General features: G+C 41.9%; 1 protein-coding gene across 8 annotated transcripts in view; it reads right to left on the bottom strand.

Annotated features, from left to right (window-relative positions):
• KCNIP1 (potassium voltage-gated channel interacting protein 1) overlaps nt 1-27,018 on the bottom strand; it is a 406,169-nt gene that overhangs the window by 53,170 nt on the left and 325,981 nt on the right. Inside the window, exon 2 of one of the 8 annotated variants that reach the window (XM_081520784.1) lies at nt 15,874-16,038. The exons of the other annotated variants lie outside the window; for them this stretch is intronic. The gene's annotated coding sequence lies outside the window, so the exon portion shown is untranslated. The remainder of the gene's footprint in view (nt 1-15,873; nt 16,039-27,018) is intronic. 8 annotated transcript variants of the gene reach the window in all.

Genomic DNA, 27,018 nt, shown 5'->3' on the forward strand with positions numbered 1-27,018 from the left:
AGAACTGAACACTCTTTTTACTTTGTGTCCTCACCCCCACCCCTCATCTTTGATCCATGAAAGAACCTGGCCTTGACAAGATGGTTATTTTGAGGCGCTATCCTGCAGTCTTCTCGGTTAGCCAGTTTGCAAATAACGTCCCTTCTTAATCCCAACACCTCTTCTCAGATTCACTGACATCGAGTCAGTGCGATGCCTGGACTCGGTAACACTGGCTGGATTGCACCTCTTCTGTCTACCTTGAAAGCAAGTACATGGGTCTTCTTACATAAAGTGGAATCATGGGATCATTAAAACTTCCAGTAGAAGTTAGATCATCCAGTAGATTTCAAACTCCTAGATAGGCAAAGAATTCTTTAATCAAAGGAAATTTGCTTGGTAGTTAAGTATGTAAATGAGATGAAAGTGTCAGATGCTGAAATTAAAGTGAGAGATCATAAGAATGTTGCTTTTCTTCTTCAAATCCCATAAGGTGGTCCTTCAGGAGATTTTACAATTCATCATTGGAAATTAGTGATCTAATCCAACCTGTACCTTTTATAGTTGGCTAGGGTGAGCTCAGTGAGGGGGACATTGGTGTGCCCAGGGATTGGAACTGAGGCTGGAGTCCAAGTCTATTGACATGCTGTCCAGGGCTCTTTTTTTTTAACCTCATAAACAGTGGCAATGAGTGTGTCCCAGGATTGGGCTAAAAAGGATTCTAGTCTTTTTGCTATGAATAATTTGTACATTAACCCATTCATTCATCAGCTTTTACTATGTGTCAAGTAGTAGAACTTGCCCCATTCTTAGAATACTCTCTGGAATATCAGAGTATTACCCTAGGGCAGGCCAGAGGGAGAATAGCATACTTCTGTCAATATTTAGAATGTATATTAGGAAGATAATAGGTTTAGAGAAGGAGCCAGGCTTTGACCCACAAGAGAAGAGCAAGAAGTAACTGTGCTTGGTGTGGGATGTGGAGTCTTTGCTGGTGAACTTGGAAGCCTTTGTCTTGGGCTGCAGAATGCATTGCAAGGTGTGAGAAAGTTTTGTAGATAAATCACTGAGTCTGTCACCTGTCATCCATTAGTTATTGGTTCATCCATTCAACATTTCTGGAGCATCCTATGTATTGGGCACTGTGTTGGGCAGAAGGAATTATGGCGAGTAGGACAGACATAATCACTGTCTTTATGAGTTGGCCCCTTCCCAAGTTTCCTCTTTGTGGGATGAAGATATTTATTCATTCGGTTCACTCATTTAACAAATACATGTTCTTGTTGCTAGAACCACCTATCCCCTTAAAGTTGATTCCCTTAGGAGACGCAGCTTAGAATGACTCTTGAAGTACAGGTCACCCCAACCATATTCTCTCTAATTTTTAAAGTAAGCACATGTGAAAGCAGCTAACAGTCTAAAGCCAATTTATCATTGTTCCTCAATGTCCATGGGGAGACTGACTCCAGGCCATGTCTCCCCTAGCAGATACCAAAATCCACAGATGCCCAAGTCCCTTATAATGTAAAATGGAATGGTAGTTGCGTTTAACCTATGTACCTATTCCAGCATACTTTAAATCACCTCTAGATTACTAATACAATGTAAATTTTATGTAAATACAATGTAAATGTTATGCAAATACTTGCTCAGATGCAGCAAATTCAAGTTTTGCTGTTTAGAACTTTCTGGAATTTTTTTCCCAATATTTTCCACATGCAGTTGTTTGAATCTTCACATGTGGAACCCACCAATGTGGAGGGCCAATTGTACTATGTTAGCACCATAATTGAATAAAAAAAGATTGCACTTGGGCTGTTCCCACACAAATTCACTGATGAAACAATTGTCTAAGCAGTGATCTATTTTTCAAGAGTGATTTGAGGGCAGTCAGGGTGCAGAAGTAATGGAACATAGTCTAGATAAATTTCAATAGAAATGGATTAAAAGCAGGGAAGTCAGGGAGAGAAAGAATGGAAAGAGCAGCCTAAGTGGTCATCACAGGAAAAGGCTCTGAGCAGCATGAGAGAGATTTGGACTCCTGGGGCTGGACAGAGAGGAGACCAGGGGCATGGAGAGGGAAGGCAGGAAGGAGGAATCTATCAATTTGCCGTTTTAATCCTTGAACGTTGCCTTGAGGGAAATAGAGGAACAATACTACTGCTTACTTATTTCAAGGGTATTGGATCAAAGAAGTATTATGTTGAATATACTGAACAAGTGACTATGTGGCTGACACTGAACTTTGGAAAACCTCAAATGGCCGGCTGGCAAGATGTCTAAGAAGGTAACTAGGCAGACTGCTTTTTACAGTCAGGTTTGTGGATGCTGGAGACAAAGGCTGGGCTCCTCCTGGGGGCTGACTTTGTCTGGGGGCAATGGTGTTCTGGCCACAGGTCAAGTGCAAGGTTGAGCTGCTGTGACTTTCTTGTGCAGAGTCGAGTCTCTGGAGACTGAAGCACACAGAGCAGTTGGTAAAGTATTAACCAGCTGAGCAGACTCCTCAGGGCTCGCGATGATGGGATGGAAGGTCCTGGACACCCGGGTGGATCTGGGAGAACGAGTGCTGGTCTCAAAGCTGGCTGCCTTCCGGTCATTGCCTCCCCTTCCCCCGCCCTCTCTCGCTCACTCGCCTCTTCACTGCTTTTTCTAACCATTTCTCACTCCTCTCCCCTCTTTCCTTCTACCTCTCACCTTCCTGCCTTATTTCACCGCCTTTCTCTCTGTAGTTGAAAACATTATGGACTCTTTAGAATGGATCATTATATTCCTTAAATAGAATTTCTATTCACTTAATATAAAAATCAGGTTGTGATCCTCTGTCAGTAGCCAGGAATCTGCATCATTATCTTTAGCTTCTGAGGAGTGGTGTCACCATAGTATTTGGGGATAAAAGCGGAACCGGGATGTCAGGGAAAGCTACGGGCACTTTCGCTATATCTGTATTGGAAGAAACTGTTTTCAAAAAGTGACAATTCACTTATCAGTTGCTGGTGTAATTACTGTGTAAACAAACAGGTAAACCTCTTTTTACAAATCAGGTGAGTTGAACATTTTATGTTTCTCTTTCTCTGAAGAATCTCAACCGAGTTCCATGCAGTTGCTTTGACTTGTATGTGGCCCTCACTTTTCTCAGAATCTATGACTTTGGATAGAAAAGTAAGCTTTAAAAAGTTCACTGTGCTTGTATGATATACTGTGAAATACCGGCAATGCTATGCCAGCAAATCCTGTGTGTCTTTGTGCTGGGTTTCAGATTTTCTCAACTGCAAGATGGGGCTGGGGGAGTGGGCAGGGAGCAGAGTGGGGCCTGCAGTCCGTCTCGTTTTGTCAGTCAGGTTAGGGGTCTCAGGCTCTGGCTGAATGAAAAAGAGGCTGCTTGAGTCTGGGCACCTCTGGGTAGCTCTTTAGGATCCAAACACTAGAAAGGCTTCTGATCACAGAACGCATTCTCCTGATTAGAGGAGAGGAGGTCCTGGTTGTCCTCCTGCTTGTCATACAAGTGGAAAAGTTTTAGATAAAGAATGGGGGCATTCCCCAGAGCAGAAGAGGAGGTTGTCCGTATGCGGAATCAGAGGTCTCAGGAGACCTCTCCCATTTACCTTGAAAGGGAACATCATAAGTTTTGAAAAATGATAATATAATGAACAGGCTTGGCAGGGAAAGAAAAAGGAGAAGCGGAAGAAATAAGTGTCCTTTTCTCCCAATATTTCAGAGAAGGTGGATAACAGACACACTTAAAGCCAACATTTAAGTAGTCAAGGATTAAGTGTGCCATTTAAAGCATAATTATACATACAGAAGAATTAAAAACAACAAAGCAAATCTGGAGGTAGAAAGAGGGAAAAGAAATGATGAGGATATAGTATAGCACAGGGAATCACAGCCATTACCTTGTAATAACGTTTAATGTAATAACGTCTAATCTGTAAAAACACTAAATCACTATATTGTACACCTGAAACTAATATAGTACTGTAAATCAACTATACTTCAATTAAAAAAAATGAAAGAAGGAGAAAAAAAGACAGAGAGTGAGGTTAAGGCTGTCGATGAATAGTCCGCTTGAACAGTTTCCGCTCATTCAGTGGTAGGCTGGTATACGGACACACATGCAAACACACAGACGCACAAAGACACATTGATCAGGTCACGCTCCTTTTAAAGGCTCCAGGGGAGACTTCATTCCTTCGCCTCTTCTAGCTTCTGGGGGCTGCCAGTATCCCTTGACTTGTGGCCACATCTTTCAGTCCCTGCCTCCATCGCTTCCATTGCCTTCTCCTCTTCTGTCTGTGTCTAATCTCTGCCTGCATCGCTTTTATGGTATTTATGATGGCATACAAGACCCAACAAGAGAATTCAGGATAATCTCAAGATCTTTAATCATACTTGCAAATAACTTTTTTCCTTAGTAAAGTGATTAGGATCTGATATCTTTGGGTGCCCACGTTTCAACCCAGTATGACCCAACTTTATTAGGTTACAAACATTTTTTACCAAAAGGAATAATACAGATATTTAATAAGTAGACATGATGATATTCCTAATGCTCTAGGCACAGTTAAAGAGCCAGTTTTGCTGCACTTGGAAATGAAAAGTGTTCTGGGACTCAGAAGGCATGAACTGAGTCCTGAAATTGTTATTTTCTAGCCATATGACTTTGAACTCAAAGCCCCAGAAACTGAGTTTTTTTTTTTAACACTATAAAAATAGTTCAATGATGATATAAGATTTTTATCTCTCACAGGATTTTTCTGTTGTCTCAGTCAAACATGAGATGGGGAATGTTTTTTCAACCATAAAATATATGCAGGCACTAAGTTCATAAGAAATGGTTAAAGTCAGATATATGTGGGTAGTTGGCTTCATATGAACCATACTTCAAATCTTTTGCCATTAAGTGGATCCAGAAAATTTTCTGAGTAATACTGTATGTTTAACACAATTTAGAATGCAGAGAAAATGGACTTTCTAAAGACCCCAATAAACACACATGGATTCTCATGGTTTCCCCAAGAGCTTTGCCAAGTTATTATTGCTATACTTTTTGTCTGCTGTTCTTGTGTAGCTTGTGACATTCCTTTTTTCATGAACACGTTACAGTCAGAGACAGCAAAATAGCCCTATATTTAGATGATATGAGATACGACCGCAGGCGAACACGCTTTGAGGGACACTGCCATGTGCCTCACTGCTTAGGGCAGCGCTTGGAGTTAGAATCCCCAGAAAGATCCCCAAGAAAAAGAAATGCAAAAAGGCAAAACGGCTGTTTAAGGAGGCCTTACAAATAGCTGTGAAAAGAAGAGAAGCAAAGGCAAAGGAGAAAAGGAAAGATATACCAATTTGAATGCAGAGTTCTAAAGAATAGCAAGGAGAGAAAAGAAAGCTTTCCTCAGTGATCAATACAAAGAAATAGAGGAAAACAATAGAATGGGAAAGACTAGAGATCTCTTCGAGAAAATTAGAGATACCAAGAGAACATTTCGTGCAAAGATGGACTCAATAAAGGAGAGAAATGGTATGGACCTAACAGAAACAGAAGATATGAAGAAGAGGTGGCAAGAATCCACAGAAGAACTATACAAAAATATCTTCACGACCCAGATAACCATGATGGTGTGATCACCCACCTAGAGCCAGACATCCTGAAATGAGAAGTCAAGTGGACCTTAGGAAGCATCACTATGAACAAAGCTAGTGGAGGTGATGGAATTCCAGTTGAGCTATTTCAAATCCTAGGAGATGATGCTGTGAAAGTGCTGCACTCAGTATGCAAGCAAATTTGGGAAACTCAGCAGTGGCCACAGGACTGGAAAAGGTCAGTTTTCATTCCAATCCCAAAGAAAGACAATGCCAAAGAATGTTCAAACTACTGCACAATTGCACTCATCTCACACGCTAGTAAAGTAATGCTCAAAATTCTCCAAGCCAGGCTTCAGCAATACGTGAACCATGAACTCCCAGATGTTCAAGCTGGTTTTAGAAAAGGCAGAGGAACCAGAGATCAAATTGCCAACATCTGATGGATCATCCATCGAAAAAGCAAGAGAGTACCAGAAAAACACCTATTTTTGCTTTATTGACTATGCCAAAGCCTTTGACTGTGTGGATCACAATAAATTGTGGAAAATTCTTAAAGAGATGACCACCTGACCACCTGACCTGCCTCTTGAGAAGTCTGTATGCAGGTCAGTAAGCAACAGTTAGAACTGGACATGGAACAGACTGGATCCAAATCAGGAAAGGAGTACGTCAAGGCTGTATATTGTCACCCTGTTTATTTAACTTATATGCAGAGTATATTGTGAGAAATGCTGGGCTGGATGAAGCATAAGCTGGAATCAAGATTGTTGGGAGAAATATCAATAACCTCAGATATGCCGATGACACCACGCTTATGGCAGAAAACGAAGAACTAAAAAGCCTCTTGATGAAAGTGAAAGAGGAGAGTGAAAAAGTTGGCTTAAAGCTCAACGTTCAGAAAACTAAGATGATGGCATCTGGTCCCATCACTTCATGGGAAATAGATGGGGAAACAGTGACAGACTTTACTTTTTTGGGCTTGAAAATCACTGCAGTTGGTGACTGCAGCAAATTAAAAGACACTTACTCCTTGGAAGAAAAGTTATGACCAACCTAGACAGCATATTAAAAAGCAGAGACATTGCTGACAAAGGTCCATCTAGTCAAAGCTATGGTTTTCCCAGTAGTCATGTATGAATGTGAGAGTTGGACCGTGAAGAAAGCTGAGTGCAGAAGAATTGATGCTTTTGAACTGTAGTGTTGGAGAAGACTCTTGAGAGTCCTTTGGACAGCAAGGAGATCCAACCAGTTCATCCTAAAGGAGATCATCCCTGAATATTCATTGGAAGGACTGACGCTGAAGCTGAAACTCAGTACTATAGCCACTTGATGAAAAGAACTGACTCCTTAGAAAAGACCCTGATGCTGGGAAAGATTGAAGGCAGGAGGAGAAGGGGACAACAGAGGATGAGATGGTTGGATGGCATCACCGACTCAATGGACATGAGTTTGAGTAAACTCTGGGAGTTGGTGATGGACAGGGAGGCCTGGTGTGCTGCAGTCCACAGGGTAAGAGAGTCGGACATGACTGAGCGACTGAACTGAACTGAACTGGAGCTAGGATAGTGAATCATTTCTGAAGTTACCATCGCAGAGTCGGTAGACATGGTGCTTTGGGTAAGGCTCTCATCTGGTGAGGGCAGAGTTTCATAAAGCTGGCCCAGCAAGAGTGAGAAGAGAGGCAAAGAATTAACTGGTATTGGTCTCTGAATCTCTGTGAGGCATTACTTACCTGTCACCTCCACATTCCTGTCTCTATCTTCTCCCTGCAGCCCTTGCTGTCTTCACTTTGGTGGAAGTGAAGATGAACTTGATTGATTAGCAGGCCCTGGCAATGAAGGTTAGGTATGCATGGTGACATTAGCATATCAGGGATAAGTCATCCTAGTGTTCATACTCTGGACGTTTCATTGGCAGCTTTCAAATCCAGGAGGATTTGATGAACTTTAAATCAAAGACATAAAGCATGGATTTTATCTTTTTCCCCTGATGAGTGGTATATTCATTTGATTGGCAGGATCTAAGGCTGCAAAGAATTATTTATGAAGTACCTGCTATGAAATAGATAATAAGCTTGGTACTTTCCCATATGCCACTTCATTTAATCCTTACATTATGTAGCATAACTACTGATGTTTTGGGCTTAATTGTGTCATCCAAAAAGATATGTTGAAGTCATAATCCCTGATAACTGTAAAGGTGACTTTATTTGGAAATAGAGTCTTTGCATATGTAATCAAGTTAAGATGAGGCCATTAAGGTCAGTTCTAATACAATATGACTGGTGTTCTTGTAAGAAGAGTAAAATATTATGTGAAAACAGAGACACAGAGAGAAGGTGGTCATGTGAAAATGGAGACAGAGATTAGAGTGATGCTACCACAGACCAAAGAAGACCTGGAGCTACCAGAAAAAAACTGGAAGAGGCGAAGGATTGTCTTCTAGAGGTCTGGGGGGTAGTATGACCCTGCCAACACTGTGTTTTCGGAATCCTAGCCTCCAGAACTGTGATGGAAGACATTGATATTGTTTTGAGAGTTTCTCATACCACACAAACATTAAAAATGGTATTTCAGACTATATGGTGAAGGTTGTGGCATAGGAGCCTACGTGTGGTATAGCTTAATGACAGATCACAGGCTCTATCTGGAGCTGACTTACTTGTTGAGGTGCTAGGTGGTCCAGGATGGAGCATGAAATTTTAGAGACAAATACCTGCTTGTTGCTATTTCTATATCTTTGGAAATTTTATGTAACTTCTCTAAAACTATATTCTTCCTTCCATAAAAGGAACAATAATATCTACTTTCCACAGTTATTAATTTTTTCCTTTAGAGTGTTATTTTGAGGGCTACATTAGCTCACGTATATAAAAGCACCTGGCACCCAGATATTGTAGGTGCTGAATAAATGTTAATCCCTTCGTTCATCTGGGTTCCTGGAGGCAGTCTTAAACATATGTTCTTTACATTTTACCTTAATCCCCTCATTATTATAACATTAGATGAATAACTGATATCTTCTGTGGTAGTAAAATCAGAAGCTGTAGCCTCGAGATGTTAGAGCAGAGGGAGGGAGATGATTCCTTCTGGATGTGGAAAGGAAGAACAGGGTAGTGTTTCCACTGCACCTTGCAAGGAAGTAGGCAGCTCTTATATGAATTTGTAATCTCAGTGGGTATCTACTCTGAAGGTCTGAAAGGGGACAGAATACGTTGTCTTGGGACCTGGTGGAAAAGAGAGGCTTTTCTCAATTTTTATGACAAATTTTATGGCAAGATAAGTTTGGAATTTTAGAAGGGCACAAATAAGGGGCTGAGGGACAGGAGGAATCTCTATGTGCATACAGAGCTATTCTTCCAGATTGTTAGATTTCCAGTGGTTTTTAAGAAAGAAAAAGTTTTCTGAATGTGCTTCAGCTTTTAAAATCTCAGGGAAACACAGCCATAGACTTTAGAATCATTTTGATTTTCACTAAATTTTAGCTAAAGATTAAAATTTCTTACATAGAGATAACATATAAAATAGATAAAACGGAGCTGGTTTTCTGGAAGCAGGAATGAAGGGCTCAGGGTCTGTTTTACCAACCCAACCACAAAGCCAAATACAAAGCAATCTTGGGGTTACTCAAGAATTCCATGAAGCAGAAAGACTGAAAATCACCAATAGCCTCATAGGAAATTGAGATCCAAATAAAACAGTGTTTAACCAAGGTTAAACAGAGACAGATTATTGGTAGAAACCAGGTCTCTTGGCTCCTAGTCCAGAGCTCATCCAACCACATCATTCTGTCCTTCAGTCTCTGGTCTCCCTCATCTTTGGTTTGTAATTTAGCTAATTCTTTGTCTGCAAATGTATTTCATTATTATGTATGTTACCTTTTGGAAGAGGCATTCTGTCTACACTATGCAGTTATGAAAGAATATACATCAAATATGCATCATACATGCATTTAATATACATTGTTGGAGGCTGGCCTTGTTTAATGCACAGCTTATCAAAATTAGAATCTAGAAAGTTTCCCGGAGTCTAATTTTATGTGATATGAATAATAGAAAAACTATGTTCTACTTGGAACAAAATCTCATGAGAAGGAAGAAAATGCTTTTCATTTTTTGAGCTCCTTTAACTTTAGGAACCAAGTCGCTAGCTTTACAGTAATAAACAGCCTGGTCAACCTGATTTTTAAACTACATTTTCAATAAGGAATGGCTGATGAGGTGGACTTAGAGTAAGAGTTCTTTTGAATATTGAGGGTTAAGGGTCGGGGAAAGGAATTGATATTTTTGTTTAATGTCTTTTTATTGTTGGACACTGTGATTGGCATTTTACAAAATCTTTTACTACCATAATCTTCCCAACTACTTCCTAAACAAAGTTAATCAACACAATAACCTTTGAAAGTTATTGACTTCTACCAACAATATAGTTATCAGACAGTTTGAGAGAGAATTTTGATGTATGCTGCTAGTCTCACACAGCTAGTAATCCACCAAGACTCACATGCATATAGGGTGAGAAGAGAAGATCCTAATTCCCCCCTGCTTCCCCACCACTCTCCAGGCGCCACTTTTCAGCACCATAGACAGTGCATCACTCCAGTGCTGTGAGTAAGGCTGGGATCAATACAGCTCTGATTTAGCCGGGCTTTTTCAAATCTCTCGGGTCTACGCGCTACTTTCTGTGCATTTTCTAAATTACTCTCACAACAACCTAAGCCGAAAAACACATTCATATGAATCGGGGAAGCTCGAGGGTTCGCTTACCGTCTGACAAGTCAATCAGCCCGAGGTAGTGCAAAAGTTTCAGAGAGGAGCACACGACCACCGCTATTCCCAATGTTTGAAGCCCATCGGACTCTCCCTCCGCCCACATCTTCACGGAACGCTGGCGCACCAGCAAGATGCCAAGCGGGCATTTAAAGCCGGGAAATCACGCTGCCAAGCCTCCTTCCCCGCTGTTCTAAGTGCACGGTTTATTTGCACCAGTCTCTCCTCACAGTCTCTCCCTCCCTCCCTCCTTTCCTCTCCTCCCAGCTCCCTCCACCTTTCTCCTCCTCCTAGCTGGCAACCTCTATGTTATTTCATAGTAATCTTTGCTTTTATCTCATTTTCTCCTAAGGCAATCCCCCTAAAGTTTTATCCAACCCCTAACCATCAGCTACCCAATTGTTGTTGCTGTTTAGTCGCTAAATGATGCCCAACTCTTTTGCGACCCCATGGACTGTAACCCACCTGGCTCCTCTGTCCGTGGGATTTCCCAGGCAAGAATACTGGAGTAGGTTGCCATTTCTTTCAGCAGAGGATCTTCCCCACCCAGGGATCGAACCCATGTCTCCTGTGTGTCCCCTACATTGCAGGTGGATTCCTTACTGCTGAGCCACCAGGAAAGCCCAAGTGTGACTGTAATTGGCAAAGTCTCATAGCATACTCTATCTGATACTCAGGGGGACTGCATGTGAGTGTAGACATAAAGGAAGACAGAAAAGGAAGAGATTTATGCTTTTGATCTGAGATGGAGTCGAAGGTTATTTTTAAAAAGGACAACAATTTGTCTTTACTTCTTCAGTTGCAAAGAGTCAAGCTTATTCTGGAATACAGGTGGCCCCTCTTTTGACAACACAAAATGTCCCTGAAAACTGAGTCATCAAGAAAGTAACTATAACCTGGGCCAAGTCCACAGTTATATTTGTGCTTAGGCAGGTTTTATATCAGTATCAGAAATTATTAAGAGGGTAGTCAGGCTGACTAAACAATCACTCGGCAGCACTGAATGAGCAAAACTTCAGGAAATAAAGCAAAAAAAAAAAAAAAGAGTGAAGAAAAAGATACATGATGTATCCTAAACTTTGGGGCTCTATGGGGAACTCTGCAATTTCCTTACACTGGATTGTCAGCAATGAGCCTGGAGGGGAACAGTGGTCAAGGTGGTAAAGAAGGAAGATGGGAGACTAATGTCACAGACCTGTCCTTGGGAAAGTTATTTGATCTCCATGAGGTCCAGTTTCCTCTTCTGTGAATAGACCTACCTCAAATAAGAGAACCCATGCCACGTGTGAGAACAGAGTATGCACTTAACAGATGCTGGTCTCGGATTTTGAGACTACACTGTGTTGGCAACAATGTGGGGAAAACACTCTCGTGAATTGTGGGCGGGAATGTACATTCATACAACCTCTTGGGAGGGTAAAAACTCATCAGAAATAAATAGTGTATATACCCTTGGGTTCTGAAATTTCACATAGAGGGAGGCATACATGTCTGTACAAGTATATATATATGTGTATAGGATATTTATCACATCATTTGTTCATAACAGCAAAGGACTGAAAAAAACATATGCTTATCAGTGAGGAAACTGGTTAAATAAATTACAGTGCATACATAAAAGGAATACTATACAGCTATTATAAGAATGGGATATAAGGAATATCGTTGTTGTTTAGTTGCTAAGTCATATCCGACTCTTTTATAACCCCATGGACTATAGCCTGCCAGGCTCCTCTGTCCATGGGATTTTCAAAGCAAGAATACTGGAATGGGTTTCCATTTCCTTCTCCAGGGGATCTTCCTGACCCAAGGATCAAACCTGTGTCTCCTGCTTGGCAGGCACATTCTTTAACACTGAGCCACCTGGGAAGCCCATAAAGAATATTATACAGTCATTAAAATTATACATCTTGTAAATTTAATTATAAGGTAAAATTAGTCTTTTGGGGGAAGAATATAAAAAACTATAATTAAATGAAAATAGTTGCTCAGTACAGTAGTTTAATTTTGAAAAGGACATTTTAATTTTACCATTCATTTTAATTTTGAAAAGGGACACACACATACACAGGTTGGCATATACATATTTCCAGAAGGATAACTGATAATTGAGAATTTTAGCTGCTTCTAGAGGGTCTGGGGCTAGAGGAAGACCCATTATTGAAATTTTCTCCCGTGGGTGTAACTGATTTTAGACAGCCAGAATAACTAAATGTGAACACTGGTCTCTCCTCTCTTTCCTTCTCTGTGATGGGGGAGACATATCCTACATACCTGAGTGAGGCTCAGGAAACTCTTGTCTTCCCTGCTCTGCACCTCCCGCATTGGTTCTATGTATCAATCTCCAGTTTCACTGGTGCCTGGGCAGTGCCTGGAGTCAATCCATTCCAGCTTGTGAAAGCTGATTGTTAAGATTTCAGGAAACCAACAAGGCAGTTGTTAAGCCTTTGGTGACTCAAAATCAACCACAGCAGGAGTATTTACATCATGGAGATTGTCAAACACTAAATGAGTGCTTCCTCCCCCTCCTCAGTATCACAGGTTTACCAGGACTCTTACTCTGCCATTCCAGACCCCACTTGCCCACAAGGAAGCCTGACAAATACATCTGACCAGAGATTTTCCTGCCTTGCTGTGTTGTGTTTTCTCCCCTCTGGAGCCCTAGCAAGTACAATGCTTAACTCAGTGAGCTTAGTGGTATTTTAGGCCTTAGCACAGCCAGACATGAGGAATTAAATTAGGAGTACAGATATTTCCAAGTTTCTGGTAAATCAGTACTTTGTTCTCCTGCCTTCCCTACAAACTCTCCCGGTTTGTACCTGCTCCTTCCTGTCTCTCTCGTGCTTCCTTTCCAACAAATCTACCTTTTAAGATTGTTGCTGTCCCTGACTTTCTCCTGCCTCTGCATTTTCACTCTTTGCAAGATCAGGCATGCTCACTGCTCTAGATGTCAGCACTGGGTAGATGGCTCTGGTCTCAGCCATATTTTTGTCCTGCATTTTTGCCTCTTGTATTATTTCATCTTGCATACAACTTTCTCAGTTCAGTTCCACTAACATATATATTACTCAGCATTTGTTAGATGCAAGGCCAGATGCTAGCAACTAGACTTAACCCTTTGTCACTTTCTAGAATTTCTGGAAATAAAAGACATGAGAAGGAGGAATTGTGGTCCCCTCTTTATGCTTTGCTGTTGCCGTACAAACACACATCCTTTCAAGAATTCTGGCCACAAAGACAAGCCCCTCCTGATTGTCTCCTAACCCTGATCTTCAGGAATATCTATCTGCCTCTCATGTGAATTACCTCAAAGATAACTGCACAGACTTAACTACAATTTTCTAGGAATTGTGGGGTGCTTTATACAAGCCGCTTCCCTGTCTGAGGGAATGTCTCAGCCACTAGGGAAGCCCACATGCAGGTCTGCCTGCCTTCAGAGTCCACACTCTCCCACATCTCCAGTTAATAAGTGGGGTATCTGTGCTGAGGTACTTGTGAGAGATCCATGAATTATTTATTAAAGAACCTGCTTTTTCCCTCACATCACATTTTCAGCCAGCATCATGTGGTGTCTGCACAAATTTTCCCTCTACATGTAACCTCCCTTTAAATTTTTATTGAAGTTCTGTCTTTCACTTGATGAGAAATTCTTACCCTAACGGGAACACTTCACAAATTGCTTTTTCTTATTACCATATAGATTGTAAGGTGAATATGTTTGCATTGTAGACATCAGCTTGCATAGAACTGGACATTTTTCTCACTTTGTCCCAAATTATTTTTTGGCCAAGAATCCTTGTTGGCCTTCTTCAATTCTTTATCAGCACTAACAGGCATTTTTTTTTTTTCTCTCTGGGTCATTTGCCATAAAGAAACAAAGGACTGGGTCATTCATGAGATGTTCCCTCTGAGTGAGGATGGTAGGGGTGGGGGTAGTGTACTGACCTCTTGACCTCTTGTATTAGATACCTGACTTTTGCTCCAACCCAGACACCACAAAACACAGGATTCCAATTCAGAATTGTCACAGTCTGACAAATGAATATTGGCTGTGGCTTTCAAGGTCCCTTAGGACTCTTGGGATCCAAGACTGTCACACTCAAAATGCCTAGCATCTTAGTCAGCTTAGGATTGTTGTTGTTGTTGCTAAGTTGTATCTGATGCTTTGAGATCCCATGGACTGTAACCCGCCAGGCTCTTCTGTCCATGGGATTTCCCAGGAAAGAATACTGGAGTGGGTTGCATTTCCTTCTCCAGGGGATCTTCTTTACCCAGGGACTGAACCCATGTCTCCTGCTTGGCAGGCAGATTCTTTTATCACTGAGCCATCAGGGAAGCCCCAGCTTAGGATACTATAACAGAATTCTGTAGCCTGGGTGACTTAAACAACAGATATTTATCTTTCACAATTTCAGAGGCTGGAAAGACTGAAATCAGGGAACCAGCATGGTTGGGTTCTGGTAAGATCTCTCTTTCTGGCTTGTAAACGGTTGCCTTCTTGCTGTATCCTTACCTGGTGGAAAGAGAGAGACAGCCCTAATCTTTCCCCTTCTAGAAGGACACTAATCTAATCATGAGGACTCCACCCTAATGACTCCATCAAAGCGAAATTACCTCACAAAGGCCCCACCCCCAAGTATCATCACATTTCGAATTAGGGCTTCAGCATATGAATTTTGGCAGAGACACAAGCATTCAGTCCATAGCACGTAGTTGTCACCAAACAACTTGCAGGTACACAGAATCTCTGGGTGTGAATTTCAGCTCTGTCACCTGTATGACCTGGGACAAGTCATTGAAATGCTTGAAGCCAGCTTCCTTACTTGTAAAATGGGAATACTCCTGGTACCCATATTATAAGATTGCTGCAATGATGAAGTGCGATATTACCATAAACTGCTTTACACAATCCTGGACATTCAGTGAATAGCAGTGTGGCATAGAGGTTTGGAGCAAGCCTCTGGGGCCCGACTACCTGCACTGACTCTTAACTTTGCCTCTTATTTAGCTCTGTGACTATCAGTGAATTACTTAGCCTCTCGGGGCCTGAGTTTTCTCGCCAGTAAAATAGATCTGATCATAGTACATATTACAGACAGTTGTTGTGAAAACTGAAATGAGTTAGCAATTATTCATAGAAGGAACTATATTAGTATCATTATCATTGTGGTTATCCATATGCTCCAGGAGATAATAATCAGCTGGGTCCCATGGAGAAGTCACAGATTGAGTATGCACACACAGTTTGGATCTGGGAAGAGAAAAGAGTATTATTTCAGGTATGGGAATCAGACTTTCTCTGGAAATTTCTAGATACTTGAACTTCTGTTCTCTAGCTACAAATTCTCCTTCTGGACAAATGGTTTCAGCTGAGTCTGATTTGCTGCTGGTTAATCTTCATTTGTGTCATCTCCTATCAGACAGAAAATAAAATTCTATTTTAATTAGTTACTTCCACCGCTCACAGCTTGCTTTTTGCTGTGTGACCTGAAGTGAACAGAGGTGTCCTTTGGTACAGGGCCCCCGGTACTGGGGAAGCTCACTTGGTTAACTGGAAGCGCACGTGCAATGCTGTGCTCACACTTGACTCCTCGACTTGCTGCTTGGATGTGGGTTTCTGCACGGTTCTCCTGGTAATGGCAACGAACTGTCTACATCTCATCTGGATAAGCTCATTTGGTAGAAGCCTCATCTTCTGGAATGTTCTGCTGCAGTGGGTATAAAAATAATGCCAATAATTGCATTTGGAGATGTCTTTTCTTTAAAAGACGGGAAAGAAATGAAAGGATTCCTCAGAGTGCCATCTCAGAGCTCTCAATTCTACCAGAAAGCAAACTATTTAACTGCAAGGTGGTTATAGTTCAGAGAGAAAATCATTGCTATTCTCATCACTGGTCAAAATATGGAAATTATTCTTGTGTTCGTTATCATAGCCTTTATCTTGGTGCCCTTTGGGGGGCACTGACTGGGTTTGTTTAATTTTATGATGATAATTGAACAATACTAATGTGATGATATATTCCTTCCTTCTTTCTTTCTTCCTCCCTTCCTCCCTTTCCCCTCTCCCTCTCTTTCCTCCCTGCCTCCTTTCTTCTTTTCCTTTCTCTCTCTCCTTTCTCAGATATTTACTGGGCCTTTGTCAGACACCGGGCACAGATGCGGAGACAGTCTTTTCCATTAGGAAGTTCACAATGTCTAAAAAGTCCTCTAGGATTTCTGTTAATAATTTGCAAAATTCAGCTTCACCTTTTAAATTACTTTGCATAATGAGATAATTTAGTACTTGCTGAACAGTACTTCAGAGCAATTGAACAACAACAATATTTGTTGAAAAAATAATGTGCCCCTCTGCTTAATAAACTTTTAAGTTATGATGCAGCACTACTTTCCTTTTACAGGTAAGAAAACAGAGGTAAAGAGAGGGAAACTGAATGCTCTCAGCATTCTTCATGGGTCGGGCACTGTGTGGGGTTTTCACACAGGTTTTTTCCTCTACTTTAATTGTGTGAGTTGTGTGTTAGTCATGCAGTTGTGTTCAACTCTTTGCGACCCAGTGGACTGTAGTCTGCCAGGATCCTCTGGCTGTGGAATTTTCCAGGCAAGAATACTGGGGTGGGTTTCCATTTCTTTCTGCAGGGAATCTTCCTGACCTGGAGATCGAACCCACATCTCTTGGGTCTCCTGCATCGGCAGGTGGATTCTTTACCATTGCACCATAATTATCTCAAGACAAGTTTTCCCAGGAGGTGATAAAACTAGTTGGTGGCAGAGCCAGGCCTGGAGTTCAGGTTTCCTGTGTGTTCTTTCATTGAGAGCATTCACTGACTCCCCAAGACCCCGAATCCCAGTGGTCAGCAGTGGGGGGCAAGAGAGGTAGGGGTCAGAGTTGGTCATGGTCCACGATTTTCCTGTGTCTGCTCAGTTCATTCCCTCAGGCCCTTTGCTTCTCTTCCCAATAACTACAGTAACAACATAGAGATTTTATATACTTTGTTAACTCACTTGGTCTCAACAATGATTCCACTTCTTCATTAGCCATGATTGCTCCTGATAATATATTTATGGGAAGGGGCAGATGCTGAAAGGTAAAAGCCTCAGTGCATCGAGCTGCAAGCCCTTCTCTCATAAACCCAGCACTGGGGAGAGCTGACCTGCTTCAGCCAACTTCCCATGGAATCCAAGGGGGGAGATTCTCTGCCCCTTGGGTCCCAGTCTCTCCTCGGGCAATTCCCAAAGGCACATCTGTTTATTTGATTTTATCATCAGCTCCATGGAGACAGGGCCAGTGTGGAGGGTAGGGAGGAGAGACAATGGGAGAGAAACTTCCCGGGTTTTCTTCTTGGATTTTAGAAAATTCTCAGGAAAGATTATCCCAAGAACTTCACAAGATTAGTTTGGGGAGAATTCTGAACCCTCTTTCAAGAATTCTGTGTCCCTTGGGATGAACTTCAAGACCTCTCCTCTTTCCATCCCCCTACACATCAAACATCTAGCAAGCAGGGCTCATTCTTCATTTTGCGTCTCACCTATACTCCCCTCCCCTACCACAGACATTAGGTCTCTCTGCTAAAAGCAGGCTAGAACACAGGAGTGGATGCTTCCCAGCAAGGAAGAGTAATGAGCACATTTATTAACAAGTGCACAGTATTTGCGTTGATTGTCAGCCTGAATCTTTTTTAGGTTTGAGCAAAACTTGACTGTTGTGGATGTTCATTTGTAAATAAAGCCAGTGAGTAATGGCATTTAAATATCTACCAATGTCTTTCAATTTTTACTTGTTTTGCTTTCTCAGGAGGGATCCAGGCTCTGTTGGAATTTCAACACACATTCTTTCCTTCTTTCTTTCCTTCCTTTCCACCTCTTCTTCTTTGCTTTTTTCCTCTCTCCAATATCATGTTCTCTAGGCACCAGCGAGCCAACTGTGACTAAGATTAATCTCAGTCATCACGGAGTCTCCAGTCCAGTGACTGACATTCCAAACAGAACCACAATGGGCACCAGTTCCAGCCAGTCTTGTTCCAGAGCGAATGCATTTAACATTGCCTTTCTAGCACACAGAACTTGACTTCCACTGCCCTGCTCATTCCCGTGTCTGTCTGTTTGCCCACATAGAATGCTCTCTATTTCCTCTGCCTGGCTAAAGTCAACTCAGTCACCTTTCAGTTCAGTTCAGTTCAGTCGCTCAGTCATGTCCGACTCTTTGCATCCCCATGGACTGCAGCAAGCCAGGTCTCCCTGTCCATCACAACTCCCAGAGTTTAACCAAACTCATGCCGGTGATGCCGTCCAACTATTTCATCCTCTGTCATCCCCTTCTCCTCCTGCCTTCAATCTTTCCCAGCATCAGGGTCTTTTCCAATGAGTCAGCTCTTCACATCAGGTGGCCAAAGTATTGGAGTTTCAGCTTCAACATCAGTCTTTCCAATGAACACTCAGGACTGATTTCCTTTAGGATGGACTGGTTGGATCTCCTTGCAGTCCAAGGGACTCTCAAGAGTCTTCTCCAACACCACAGTTCAAAAGCATCAGTTCTTCAGTGCTCAGCTTTCTTTATAGTCCAACTCTCACATCCATACATGACTACTGGAAAAACCATAGCCTTGACTAGATGGACCTTTGTTGGCAAAGTAATGTCTCTGCTTTTTAATATGCTGTCTAGGTTTGTCATAACTTTCCTTCTAAGGAGTAAATGTCTTTTAATTTCATGGCTGCAGTCACCATCAGCAGTGATTTTGGAGTCCCCCAAAATAAAGTCAGCCACTGTTTCCCCATCTATTTGCCATGAAGTGATGAGACCGGATGCCACGATCTTAGTTTTCTGAATGTTGAGTTTTAAGCCAACTTTTTCACTCTCCTCTTTCCCTTTCATTAAGAGGCTCTTTAGTTCTTCTTCACTTTCTGCCATAGGGGTGGTGTCATCTGCATATCTGAGGTTATTGATATTTCTCCTGGCAATCTTGATTCCGGCTTGTGCTTCCTTCAGCCCAACATTTCTCATGATGTACTCTGCATATAAGTTAAGCAAGCATGGTGACAATATACAGCCTTGATGTACTCCTTTTCCTATTTGGAACCAGTCTGTTGTTGCATGCAGTTCTTCCTGACTTGCATACAAATTTCTCAAGAGGCAGGTCAGGTGGTCTGCTAGTCCCATCTCTGAGCTGAGTTAAAGTCATGACTCTCCACACTCTTCTAATTTGCTCTTTTTCCTTGAATGTAGGGCACATATTTGTTAATTGTGAGCTTTGGGGGTGGGGGAATCTCTTGCTTTAATTTCTTGCATTGCTAGCTAACTCTCAGCTACAATTGTGAGAATTATTATTAATGAAGGAAGGCAGCATGGCACAGACACCAGGACAGGTGGTTTGAAGTCAGGCCTGGGTCCATGCATGTCTCTGACACTCACTAGCTGGATGACCTTCAATGACTGGACCTTGCTGAGGCTCACCTATGAAGTGAAGCCAGTGTGGCTTCCTGAGTCCCAGGACACCTCTGTTGACCAGGAATACATAGAGTGGTTTCAAATACTTTGGCAAGAGCATCCACCTTCCTTCTAAGAGCATCCCTTTCTACCCCGCCAGAGATACACTTGTCCAAGGCCTGACATGGGACAGTCCATGGGTTGAGCCTTGAACAGTTGAGTCAGAGATGTTTGCTTATGTGTGTACCTACCTAATAGAACCCCACGTCCATTTTTAATGAGATCACAGAATATTAAAGGGAAAGAATAAACCAGAGGAAGCATCCTGAAGAATTCTCCAGCAATCACTGATTCTAAGCCCTGTAACACCTGAGAGATGACACATTCCTCTGGGAACAGAGGTCAAGGCAGTGACTCTTGCTTGATGACATGGGGGGTGAACTGGTGAGATTTTAGAATCTCTAAGAGACAGATCGGAGAAGGCAATGGCACCCCACTCCAGTACTCTTGCCTGGAGAATCCCGGGGACGGGGGAGCCTGGTGGGCTGCTGTCTATGGGGTCGCACAGAGTCGGACACGACTGCAGCGACTTAGCAGCAGCAGCAGCAGCAAGAGGCAGATGTGCATAATCAGGAAAGCTCCCCAAGTGGTTTTTCTATGTGTTCTTCCCTCTTTAGAACTCAACTACTCTAACTCCTTTAAAAAGCATTATAAAATATTTCAGACATAGAAAGAGGTATGAAAAAGAATCTGATGAATACTCATATACCTGTCTTAGGAAATAAAGCTGTACCAGTAGAGTTGAAACCCATGTACCCTGCTTTGACTGAAACCCCTTCCCTTCCTTTTGGTTGTTTTTAACCATATCCTAAACTCAGTGACTTTCATTTCCATGCACTTCTTTTTAATTTTACTACATACAAGTATATATGTATATTCAATCATATATAGCATCATTTTACATGTTATTAAACATTACATAGAAACATATCACATGTAGGCTTCTGTAATTTGCTTTTTTTTTTTTGCTCAAATCTATGTTCACAAAATTCATCCATGTTGACATATGAAACTGTAGTTCTTCCATTTTACTGCTGTATTATATTGCATTCCGTGGCTATGCCATGATAAACACAGCATTCAACTGTTACCGGACAGGTTGTTACCTCTGTTCTGCTATTGCAAACCTTGAGACTCTCATCAATATTGAACATGCTTCTGATGTACATTTGCGAGACTTCCTTTTAGGTAGTGGTTCTCAATGGCAATTTTGCCCCCAGGGGACACTTGCCAATGTCTGGAGACAGACATTCTGTGTTGTTTCAACTGGGAACCATAGTGGAATCTAGTGGATAGAAGCCAGGGATGCTGCTAAATATCCTACAATTCACAGAACAGCCCTCACAACAAAGAAATATCTGTCCCAAAATATCAAGAGTGTGGAGGTGGAGAAATTCTGTTTTGAGAGAAGAATAGAATTGCTACATCACAGAGTTTGTGCATCTTCAACTTAAATATTGATAAATTGTTTTCTAAAGTGGTTGTATTAATTTACACCCAAACCAGTGGTGCACTCACCCCCATTTTATTGATTAAACCTGAGGTTGGTAAAAGTATGGAGTGACTTGGGTATGGAATGATAAGTGAAAGTCACTCAGTCATGTCCAACTCTGTGAACCCAAGGACTACATAGACCATGGAATTCACCAGGCCAGAATACTGGAGTGGGTAGCCTTTCCCTTCTCCAGGGGATCTTCCCAACCCAGGGGGTCAAACCCAGGTCTCCCGCATTGCAGGCGGATTCTTTACCAACTGAGCTCTCTCAGGGAAGTCCCATGGAATGATAAGGGCATTAATAAAACTTTGACAAAGACATGGTACTCTATTTTCCCAGAAATAACACATCAAAGGAAGATGAATCTAGTCCTTCAATACAACAGACATTATAAAGTGTCTATTATGTTGCCAGGAATTATTCTTTACACTCATTGCCTCTAATGTTGCAAGGCTGTAGAAGTTAGTATCAGAGACTAGCACAGTACACTTAATAGCAAAAGCTTGGAAGTGAGACAGACCTGGATTTGGGTCCTAGAATAGTTATTTACTAGCCCTGTGCTTTGGGAAAGTTGCTTGACTGCTCCAAGCTTCGGTTTTCCTCATCTATGAAATAGGGATCATAATACTACCTATGTCGTACTACCATTGTGATAGAACTAATGCAATAGATGATACATAAATACTAACCATCATCACCATCACATCATCACTGTCATTTAATAGATGAGGAATACAGCCTCTGAGTTTAAGTAAGTTGATAAAAGGTCACAACTTGTAGATGGTAGATATGGAATTTGAACTCATCTGACTCCAAAGTCCATCTTATTTTAACTGTGTTATGATGCCTCCCTCAGAGGGGAGGACTCCTAGCTCCAAACCATTAATTTGGATTTTGTGGGGGGGGGGGCAATGCAACCCATATGAATTGTTAAAAGTCACACTCTGTCAAAAACTTTTAAATAACACATTTCAATGGTCTCATGAATATTTAGTGACTCAAATAAGTAAAACAAATGCTGCCAAGACATCAGTCCCCTGGGGACCTGCTGTAATAGACAGACAAGGATGATCTGTAATTAGAATATGGACTGCATGCAAACGGTGGGTCTACAGAGTATAAAAATAACTTAGTCTCTTACAGAATATGAGTCTCTCCTTTACCATATTATTGCTATTAACCTGCCCATCCCTGAAGACAAACTGACTGAAGCCTATCACCTCTGCAAACGATCACAAATTTAAAATTAATGGTGTCAGAACGAATGATGCTTGCCTTCCTACACCCAGCTTGCAAATCATGTCCTCCAATTTCCCACCCCCCTCTTCTCCTGCTGGGAAAACATTTGTCTTCAGAGGCTAGCAATGAAGCATTTGCCATTACATACATTATGACATATTTTACATATGCTCCAAGAAGCCAGGGCTAAATTACACTGGTGAGTTATTAAAAACAGCTCTCAATGCTATTATTATTTATTGCATTTCCAACTCTCTGCAGCAGCTGATTACACTGCTTAATCTTGTATTTTTTTTTAAAATTCTCCATCCTGAAATTAATTCTCCCTGCAATGAATAAGCAAGGTCAGCCACACCAAGCACCATTTGGAAAACAAAGTTTGGATTCTGGAAAGCAGTTTTATTGACAGCCCTGGGATTGAGCCTCTGTTTCCCCAGGCTCAATCCTTTGTATTTGGGGAAACAGGCTCAATATTTCCCATGAAATAAGAATCTGCCTACAATGCAGGAGACCAGGGTTGGATTCCTGGGTCGGGAAGATTCCCTGGAGAAGGAAATGGCAACCCATTCCAGTATTCTTGCCTTGAGAATCCCATGGACAGAGGAGCCTGGCAGGCTACAGTCCGTGGGGTCGCAAGAGTCGGGCACGACTTAGCGACTAAACCATCACCCTGAACATTTCTTCTCCAAAGTGTTTCCTGAGGGAGTTCTCCAAATCACAGGTCTCACAGGCCAGTCCCTTCTTTGACTCGTGGAAGGTCTTCGGTGATCTGGGCCCTGCCTACCTCCCAACCTCGTCTCTCACAGCACTGCCTCTTCCGCCAGGGCACAGTCATCCCAGGGGCTCATGTTTCCTCCAGGACCAGGCTCTGCTTTCCGAGCTTTCCTGCCTGCTGGTCCTTTTACCTAAAATTTTACCTCCACCCTTATTTCTTTTCTCAACCTCTTTTCCTTTCAGATTCATCTTAGGAAATAATCTCCTTTGGGAAGCCTCCTGAACGAAAGCATTTCTTACCTGCTTTCAAGAAACCCTGCACTCACATCCACTGTAGCACTTGGCATTCTGTATTGCCTATTTATGTACTGTTTCTTGTCACACTGTGAACTGCTTGAGAACAAGAACAGATCGCATTTAAGACCCCAGCATAAAGCCTCGCCCAAGTGCCCAGAAATTAAGAAATCCCCAAATGAAAGCAGTATAGTGGAGTGAAAAGAGCTAAATCTTTCATATTAGGCATTCATTCAGTCAATCATTCAACAAATATTTATTGAGTATCTATTATGAGCCAGGCACTGTACTAAACAATAGAAACACAATGATTAGAAATCAATTGTCATGGTGCCAATGGCCTAATGAGGCAGAGGTACCTCAAATAATAGCACATGCATATAATTACAATTCATGGTAAGTGGTAGGTTCCTATAAAGGAACAAACACTCAGGGCTATGACAACATACACATAGGAGGCAACCCAGGCTGGAACCAGCATAGGGAGTTTCATCACGGATGCCTTCGTTGAGGAAGTGATGCTCATGCTAAGACCTGAAGGATCATTAGGCCTTAACTAGATGATTGCTAGGATAAGAGTGTTTAAGAAAAAGGGACAGCCTGTGCAAAGGCCCTGAGGTGATCAGGTGCCTCATTGCTGAAGAAGTTTTGGGGAACTGACTGAATCTAGTGTTAGAGGCAGGAAATGAGCAGGGGTAGACAGTGTGGTGTCAGGAAAGGTTGGGAGGCACTCTAGGGTTAGGCCACACAGTCTTGTAGACAATGTTAAGGGTGTTTATTTTGTGCCCAATGGATTTTAAGCAAAGGAACAACATTATGAGTATGAGCATGTGTGTGTTACATTTTATGTTTGCAATGAGAGAACAGCACAGAAAGTGACAAAGTACATAGAGATTATGGCATAGATCTGCAGATTGCCTCAGAAAACACAATGGTGGTAACATGGAGTTAATGATTAAAGGACCACATGGAGGTGGGAAGCCTTCTAGAGGTCCCCTTGGAGATAGCTTGACCTTTTCTTAGGGTTGTAGGGCTGCTCTGGGATATCCCCCTTTAGTGACCAAGGCTCAGCCTTTCTGGGGTTAGCGGGTTTGGGGCCTCTGTTCTAGAAGCCTAGGGGCTGGCATACTCAAGCACAGGTGAGCTCTATATTTGTACTTATGCCTCTGGGATAAAGAGATCAGACAACTGGACTTTACTTCTAAGTTATAAGTTCTGCCTCTAAGAAATTTTAGGTTCTTAGAAGGGTTAGGTCAGCTTCAGAGTAGACTTAATTTGCTACCATGAGAAGAATGGGGCCTTGGGATGTGTGGTCTGGTTCATCTTTCCCTTCCATCCATCCATTCAACCATATCTATCCATCCAACAAATACTCACTGAGAAAATACTGGAGGAGAGTCTAGAGCCTGGTCTCCTGGCCAGGGACCCCTAATGCAGACCTTGTTCTGCCCTGGTCCACGTGGGTCATTATGTGTTCTCTCAGCTATTGCCAAGAGATGAGGTCTGGCCCACAGACTGTCACAGAATTTTGTTCTTTTGGTTCTTTGGCTGCTGAATTGGAGCTCTAGGAAAATCCTGCTTTCTTCTCTGCTGATTTAATTGGCCCATTATTTTAAACTTTTGTAGATAAGGGAATAAAAAAGTCAGTGGAATATTGTATTCATCACACTCAAATTAATACGCTTCATTAGCATAAAGACAGTGAGTGTGGTTGCAGTATTTTCTCAAAACTTTTAATTGAACAGAACACGGGAGGGGGGAAAAGCGAAGCTGAAGCAACCGGGCTCAGATGTTGTTTTTCACTTTCTCAGAATGTGTGCTGTTTGTGATCTACTCATCGCATTAGTGTTAATTATGAACTAAAATAAAATGGCATTTAACGTTGTGCTGAGACTTTAATTAAAGCCAAACCTTCATATCCAGGAACTCTCTGAAGTCCGAGGTAGTTATTCTACAAGAGTTTAAGCTTCTGTTGGGTCAATGGTACACCTATACAAGCTCATTCCCCTCCTGTGTGAAGGCTTCTGGAAGCTATCCATCCATCCATCCATCCATCCATATATACATACATATATGCATCCCTTCACCAAATAACATTTTACTTCAACATTTAAACTTTAAAGTAGCTTTGGGGGAAGAAAACAAATATTTGTTAAGCTCCATTATATTTATCACTTCAAATACATTCAGTTCAGTTCAGTTCAGTCGCTCGGTCGTGTCTGACTCTTTGCGACCCCATGAACCACAGCACACCAGGCCTCCCCGTCCATCACCAACTCCTGGAGTCCACCCAAACCCATGTCCATTGAGCTGGTGACACCATCCAAACATCTCATTCTCTGTCATCCCCTTCTCCTCCTGCCTTCAATCTTTCCCAGCATCAGGATCTTTTCCAATGAGTCAGCTCTTCACATCAGGTGGCCAAAGTATTGGAGTTTCAGCTTCAACATCAGTCCTTCCAACGAACACCCAGGATTGATCTCCTTTAGGATGAATTGATTGGATCTCCTTGCAGTCCAAGGGACTCTCAAAAGTATTCTCCAACACCACAGTTCAAAAGCATCAATTCTTTGGCGCTCAGCTTTCTTCACCGTCCAATTCTCACATCCATACATGACTACTGGAAAAACCATACCCTTGACTAGACGGACCTTTGTTGGCAAAGCAATGTCTCTGCTTTTTAATATGCTGTCTAGGTTGGTCATAACTTTCCTTCCAAGGAGTAAGCGTTTTTTAATTTCATGGCTGCAATCACCATCTGCTGTGATTTTGGAGCCCAGAAAAATAAAGTAAGCCACTGTTTCCCCATCTATTTCCCATGAAGTGATGGGACCGGATGCCATGATCTTAGTTTTCTGAATGTTGAGTTTTAAGCCAACTTTTTCACTTTCCTCTTTCACTTTCACTTTCATCAAGAGGCTCTTTAGTTCCTCTTCCTTTTCTGCCACAAGGGTGGTGTCATCTGCATACCTGAGGTTATTGATATTTCTCCTGGCAATCTTGATTTCAGCTTGTGCTTCTTCCAGCCCAGTGTTTCTCATGATGTACTCTGCATATAAGTTAAATAAGCAGGGTGGCAATACACAGCCTTGACGTACTCCTTTTCCTGTTTGGAACCAGTCTGTTGTTCCATGTCCAGTTCTAACTGTTGCTTCCTGACCTGCATACAGGTTTCTCAAGAGGGAGGTCAGGTGGTCTGGTATTCCCATCTCTTTAAGAATTTTCCACAGTTTATTGTGATCCACAGAGTCAAAGTCTTTGGCATAGTCGAAATACATTAGCTGAAGCCTAATACAGCACCAGTAATATAAGGAACATTCAAGTAAGAGTAGTTAGTAGTATTGTATACATCATCTCTTTAATCATCAAAACAGTCCCATAAGATAAGGACAGATTATTATTATATCTGTGTTACAGGAAGTAAAATTGAGGTCCAGAGAGATTGCGTGACTTGCCCAAAGTCAT

The sequence above is a fragment of the Giraffa tippelskirchi genome, chromosome 8 (assembly GCF_054371585.1).
Source record: "Giraffa tippelskirchi isolate mGirTip1 chromosome 8, T2T-mGirTip1v1.2.pri, whole genome shotgun sequence".
Classification (NCBI taxonomy): domain Eukaryota; kingdom Metazoa; phylum Chordata; class Mammalia; order Artiodactyla; family Giraffidae; genus Giraffa; species Giraffa tippelskirchi.